Source organism: Zootermopsis nevadensis, unplaced genomic scaffold (assembly GCF_977971745.1).
Source record: "Zootermopsis nevadensis isolate Lab colony 2312 unplaced genomic scaffold, Znev_1.0 Znev_ptg000013l, whole genome shotgun sequence".
NCBI lineage: Eukaryota > Metazoa > Arthropoda > Insecta > Blattodea > Termopsidae > Zootermopsis > Zootermopsis nevadensis.
In genome coordinates, this window is record NW_028259145.1 from 9,148,092 (window position 1) to 9,156,023 (window position 7,932).

Here is a 7,932-nt window from a genome sequence, read left to right on the forward strand (position 1 = left end):
TTAAATAAAGTTTGTTCATGTAATATTACATGTGATTTGCAAGAACTGAAATATTTCAAATTCAATAATGGTATGGACGTGCAAAGTGTGTATGGAGAATTTTTCTAACTTATTTCTTTGTTACAGAATTGAAATTCACTCCAGGTATGTAGTTTTGATAAAGGTAAATCTCATTTTCTCAAAAGTGATAAAAGTGGACATTTCTCCTTGCTAATAGCCCTTCTTTTCGTGATCTCATAATATTGATCCATCTGTTCGCTCGACTGGCGTCGAAAGCTGGCAGCTTGTCTGGCGTCTTTTTCTGGCAGCTGGACGCCATGGCATCCTAGTGCGATACCGCCCTAAGGGTATGATGGCTGTCTTCTGGTGTATTCCGCCGTGAAATATGGTAGAGTTCTACAGACGTTTCAGAAGTGCTTGTTACTTTCATTATCAAGGCAATGGCTCACTTATTACTCCGATGATGGAGACAGCAAGAAATTCTGAAACGCCTACAAACTTCTACCAGAATACACGGCGCAAGAACCCAAACGACAAACATCTTCGGAGCTTTTACATGTTTAAAAATAGTTTACTGAGGACAATATTTAGACCTACGCAAGATGGAGTTAGGGGAGCACGGGGAAATCTGCAAGCTGAAGAGTGTATAATGTATACTATTCACCAAATATTATTGGGGTGATAAATATGAGAGTAGGGGCTCGTATTACACACTCGCGGGAGATAAAAACCGCGCACAAAGTGTTCGGTTAGAAACCCTACAGCGAATACACCACTTGCGAGTCATAGACGAAGATGGAAATAAATATTAAACTGGATCGAAAGGAAATCTAGTTCAAAGTTGAGGAACGGATTGTTTCATGTGGCTCAGAACAGGTATTAGTCGCGGGCGCTTCTTAACATCGTAATGTGGAACTCTTATAGCTTAGAGACTATCAGCTTCTCAAGAAGGCATCTGTTTCATGTAATTATGTCAGTGAAGTACAAATAATACTACAATATTACGAGGGTGTGATTCAAAGCAGATTATTATGATATCGATTCTTGAATACCAAATTCGATAGTTGGCACAAATTATAACATATAAATAATTTGTCTGCTAAAACTCAGATTTAAATATTTTTTGTATATTTTCATTTCAATTCGAATTAATTTCCAACCGAAGAGTATGTTAATATAAACAGGAACCCCCTCTTCGAAAGAACATCACTGCGATCGAAAGCCACCGAACTCTGTAGAGTAGACCAGCTCATTGAACTTGTTCATTATCATTCAGTGCATAGAGAAGGCTGTCAAACTCCACTTTCGATGTTACTTCAGTAGTCTGGATGAAAGTGTTCATATCGACTTCAATAATCAAAGCGTTTCAAGGCCATGAACTTGAAACGAGGGGTCGCAGAGTCACGTTACGTTAAATCATATGGTGCTGTTACTATCACATAAAAGATATATCATACGCGTTTCCTTTAATTCTCTAAAGAGCCGTAACGTTTTTATTATTATTTTAGTATACTTATAGTACCAACACCTTTTTCGATATTGATCTATACAACGCAGCAAAACACTCCTTTTCGCGTTAACGCCCAAAAGTGATTCACCTAAATAGCACAATTTCTCTTCCGTATGTCTTATAGTCGGCGTATTAGTTTTTGACTGATGGAGAAGCTATCGGAGCTGGCGGACGGGCCTAGTATGTGTACCTGAGATGGCACGGTTAGTGTATTTCTTTTGTTTGGGCGTTCAGTTCGATAAGCTCCTCGGCGCAGTCAGCATTATACTATCGCACAAATGACTCGCTCCCAGCCTTCACTTTGAAAATTCCACCAGCCAAAAACTACTGCGCCGACTATACGGCAAACCGTTTATTTTTCCCTACATCAATGGGACGTTAGCTTTCGAATATGTGGTAGTATGCCCCCGAAGGGGATTTCGTACACTCACAATTTCTATTACCTTACAAACCACACACACGTAACAAGACCTTTCCGGAATTTGTTATACTTTTGTCTTTAAAGCGTTCCAGGCCCTGTAACAGTTGCCACTAATCTGAGAATAATTTACTATTGTAAAGTCTTTGAGGCTATAACAAGTAAAGAGTTGCCGAAAAGTCACGCAACCAATATCAAAATAAATACTGTTTATTGAAATTACATACATTACTTTCGAGTAATAAAGACACAATATCGCAGAGAATATAGAAGAAACACATCATGTTGTAACCTTCTCGCGCTAGTTGGCTTCAAACGTTATAAGTGCAAGGATGTCTTACTTTTCGAAAGTGCAACGAGTGTTCATTGTAAAACACTACCTGGCATCTCGTCCTTACTTAAATTGCCAGTATGAGTTAATTAATACATTTCCCGATTTATCTGCGCAAAAAAGTAACATCTCGTCTGATGGACCGTGTGTGTGAGACAAACGAAGTGTTCACTGGCTTGCATCAGATATTAACGGGGTGGACATTTCCAAAAACTTATATAACATCGTCTTTATTGAGTTTCTGTCTTAATGTAATGTATTTATGACAAATAGAACGTGTTTGAAATGGGTTGCGTCATTTTTATCACCTCTGTTTTCCGTATACCCTCACTTGTCAATGAAATACGGTGAGAGATTTACTTTTGCTTATAGTCCTGATTTAATATGAGCAGTTTAAATATCCGGCTCGAAAGTGTAATAGTTGTACTAAAATTAATACTTTGAAGCCTAAACTAATATAAATAATACTTAAACACTCAGTTCCAACAAGGAAAACACAACACACCTCCATTACAAACATCAACTGGTGAATGTTGTTTAAGAATATAATCGTAACTCACAAGTGTTCATAGATTAGAATTATTGACTGTAAAGGAATGTAACAGATATACAGTACCCGACTGTAATCTTGAGACTTGATATCTTGAGTCTCAAGATTATAGTCGCGAACTATACTTACTCCTGACCCATACACTTGGCTTTCAAACATAAACAAACAAAAAGTATTTTGAGAAAACTTGGGCCTTTAAAGGTTAACTGGTCATTCGTTAGGGACACCACAGATAAGAATTGTTTCTCACATATATGTGAGCAATTTTTCAATAAATTAATTACATATCCAGTTGCAAGGAAAATATAAGTCGTAATAACTGAACAATGTCTAGTTAACCGTGATACATGGTCATCCTATATCACGTCTTCCCAAGATCCACTCTCTTACCTACGTACGTTTCTAAAATTCACTGCAGTTACTCCCATTTACTTCGGCTATCTGCTGAGAGAACGACCCGTGGGATTAAGAGGTCCTCTACCGTGATGTAGTCCGGCAAACCTTATGAAGTCCCTTACCCGTTAGCTCAAACTCACCATATCACACAGGCAAGAATACGGAAGGGCATACATAAACGGTAATTTAAAATACTTCACTGCGTGTAGTGCGTATAGCTAAGGACTGTTATGAAAACACCGATCTGTTATATTAATAGGTGTGTAGCATGCCATTTCTCATCTCTCCGCAAAATGGTTCGCGTTCTCGGAAGACTAACGTATCGTCAGTAAAACTTTGAAAATTATAAAGACCCAGCGTAAAAAACGATAAGCAACGATCAATGAAACAATTATATATTCCAACAGTTTTAAAACTAAAACATTTACCAAAACAGTGATAGTTATTTCTGCTGTGGTCTACGTGTAGAAACGCCATGACTTTCAATATGGAACATGTAAGATAGTCTTACCTTGACTGTAGACTCCTGTTACCAGCCATTTCTCTGGAACAAAAAGATAAACAGCTGTCATTATTGTTATTGTTAATTATCATTACTATTTAATTGCTGATATTGTGTGCGCTGAAACCGATTAAAGGCGCTTGAATTAATGCACTGGTAGATCATTATTTTTTAAAGAAATGTGATATCTATTTTTTACGTCTTTCTACTGTCCGAATGTAGCAATTCGAGAACCGCTGAACGGGCTTTCATTAAATATAACAGAGAGAACTTCTGTTACCGTATGTCGACACGTTCCAACTTTGATTAAAATAGGCCTAGACTAACTAACTCTTACTACATGAACATCTACAAGCGTTTCTGTATTAATGTCAGTGTAACGCGGTAAATATTTGCAGAAGAAGAAATGTTTCAGACTAAAATGTATACAGAAAAATCAAATATTTTTTAGCCATATGTGTTTCGGAATAATTAAGGGATATTATAGCATGTCATAACTAAAAAAATCCCTTGGAATATTTCAGATTAAATTTTGTAACAGAGGCACCTGTTCGTCAGAGGACAGCACTAGTATTTAAACAAAGAGCTAAAAATGTTTGCACGAAAATACTGAGAATTTTACGCTTTGTAACGATGTTTTCTAACTTATTACTATTAATGTTAATTCTGAAATCCTCGAGATTACTTCAGACACAAATTGAAGGCGTCATTCAACTTAGTCACTATGTATGCAGACAAAAAGTTGTCAGTGGAACCACGGTTCCGGAGAATTTGACGTAAATACGTCTATACGGAAAGGAAGTTTATATATTTGCTTTATTCTAAATATTTCCTTCATACATGCTTTACAATTGAGATAAGTTTGATTAAGACATTGCTTATTCAACTTGAATTAGTTACGCTTCAGATGGGTCTGAGGTTATTTTTATTTAGTGTTCTGTCTGACGACAGGTCCATATGAACAGGATCCTTCCATCCTTTTCTCGGACTGGGACCTGTTCATATACGTTCTTGGCAGATGATCCAGAAGTGGTTTGCCATTGCCTTCTTCTGTGTGTGAATGGAGTAATTGTTGGGATGCCACGGAGAAACCGGGGAAGCCCCCGGAGGAAAACTCCGTGTTGCCTAGACCACGGCACCCCCGGGAATCGAACCCGAGACCCCAGGATTACAAGGCCAGCGTACAGGTAGCTGAATGTAATGTAAAGTAATGTAATGCAATGAAATGTGATGTGATGTAATGTAATGTAAGGTAAGGTAAGGTAAGGTAAGGTAATGTAATGTTTTACAGGTAACAACAATGCCGAGTAAACAGATGACGTTTCCTAGGTAACAAAAATGCTTGAATGCTTAACTTGAATTACTTATGATTAAGATGTGTCTGTGGTAGATGAATGTAATGTAAAGTAATGTATTTTTATGTAATGTAATGTAACGTTTCCTAGGTAACAACAATGCCGAGTAAACACGACGTTCCCTAGGTACACTTGTTACACTTTTAAGTTTCCCTTTTTCGTTACACTTTTTTGCCGAATGACCCTTACTTATAGACGTATTTACGTCAAAACAATCTACACACTCAAACAAGATAGGAAAAACGGCACGCGGACGTTTTCAGAACCAGCTTCATCCCAGAGACACAGGCATAAACATCTCTGCACAAACTTAAAACAAAAACTAGCATAATAAGTCAGGATTCATTTGAGGAATTCAAGCAGTACAAATTATACGAAACGTACCAAATATCTAGGAAATATTCCACAAATAATTACAAAAATTGCTAGAAACATTTCAAAGCAACTCCACTGGAAGCAATTTTATTGTGAAGTCCTAATATTTACATACGCTTAACAGACTAACCCTTCCCAGGGGTTTCATCTTGGTATATTGTAAAAACTATCTCTTAATGATCTAGGCAACCGTGTTGAGAGGAACTTAGCACGCCATCTGGTCTGCGGAGATTGAGAACGAGAAATTCCCCCTTGGCAAAGAAACACACTAGCTACAAGGAAGGTATCTTCTAAGGATGGAACATTCAGATCACGAAATTCTGAAAGTATGTCGACAGGTTAGTAACAGCCCACCACCAGACTTACCTGGCTACGTGTCGGGACGGTCTCTTAACCTACCCTAGGGAAATAGGCCTAATAATAATTCAACCACAAGCTTTCAAAAGTTCGCGGTGATAAATGTTTGATTTATATTTTGCGCTTCCTTTGGTGGTGATGAGGATATGCGGGCACAACTGAGGTGAAAGCTAACGCGTGTGCGCTGTATACTGGGAAGATATAGCTGATGTGTGCAGAATGTGGAATATAGTGTAGCAATAGGCCTGTTCAACAGATGGTAATAGTAAATTTATAGGGTTTACACAAAAGCATCTTTTATCCTCAATCTGAAACAATTTTTAAACGAGACGTGGACAAAGATTTTGTTTTGTCTACGATAGAACCATATCGTTTCATTGAAATCTTAAATACAGTTAACATCATTTGTTACATGGAAATTTTTGGAGCAAATTTACATTCCAATCACTGACGTTTTGTACCAGGTTTTCACAGGTGGCATATATCTACTGCAATTCGTAAAATTTGTAAATTTTAATCAATAGATTTCTATGTAAAACTGCAGCCAACATATTTTCTGAATTATTATAGTTTAGCTTAATATTTTCCATTGATTTTATGGATTCACAATGGTATATTAGATGTGGATTACTTTTATATTCTAACATCAACCTGTGACTTGCGAATGGACAACGTGGGACGAATAATCAATTATTACATACAATTCCGCCGAAAATTAACAAAAGTCATATAAAACTAAAATCGAGTTCTTACGAAAGTATGAAAGGATTATAACATAACAATGGGAACAGATATCACTGGAAAGTGGATTTATACGATAAATATCGGCGGGAGCTTTGTGAAACTCTTCGAATTACGCCTTGCACTTATACAGTGCAATCACCTAACAGAATCCATATATTAGCAAGAGGAGTCTATAAGCTAAGAATTACAATACTGCTTTATTCTCAAATATTATTTGCATACTAATCACTATGCTACGATTCCAGATATAATTTAAAAACAACTTTTCAAATTTCCTCCTATTTTATCAATTAAGTTCCTTCGATTAGTATACAATAATATGATAATATAATAGTGTTTATTTCATAACAGAATAGTACTATAACTAATGCGCGGCCACAGTTAAGTTCAGGTATACAAACATTTTAAACTTACACTCCTAGAGAACTACTTACGTATGTTTTGGTTTGTAATATTATAACAGGCCTGCTAGTTGATATAAAAGCTGAAACATACGTTCTCACTAATAGAGAACGAAACTGGACATTTAATAATATTGTTAACACTCACTATCTCTCACACTCTCACACACACACACACAATAATAGTTGGAAAAGTACCACGATAGACTGGTATGAAAATTCTGTTTGCAGATCTACGTTATCACGTATCGAATTATAAAGCCGACAATGCGGCATGGTCACACAGAGCTTGGATAAAATTCAGTAATTACATTTTGGGGCGTGCCAAAATGTAGAACATCCGGGTTTGTTTTTGACGGTAAGAGATAATCAAAACCGAGATTAAATATTTTGTAATTTCGTAATGACGAAAAGCATTAATTCTTTGAAGGTCCAACTTCATCTAAATGGTATTTAAAAATGGAGTACTTACCTCAAGGACCAGATAATTAATATTTTTTTAAGAAAATAATCGCTGTTTATTCTGACAATCATATAAAACCCATAACAATGCCTAGGGCAAAACGTGTAGGTTGTGAAAATAGGTAAATAGAGGGATCACTGTGTTTTAAAGACTTTCGTAAACACATTACAAATTAACATTTATTCTACAGTAAATAGCCTTTTTTGTTTAAAACTGACAGCCCCACTAAAAGTACGCCTGTGGGTACTGCACAGTTCATATAATATCCAAGATTTTAATTTGGTTCATGTGCCCCCATTAAAATAGGATATCTAAATATTAGGAAAACATTTCTGAACACCAACATTTTTGAAAAATAGGGATCAACTAACATTCAGCCAAACTGTAAGAAAAACTTGAAATTAAGGATTTTTTGTACGGGCGTAAAACGTGGCCCCTCATTCCGATGGTTAAGAATGTGATGATATCTCTCTGGTGATCAGTGGGGTGAATTACGTAAAGAAGTCCATGTTAGGGATCTTCTCTGAACC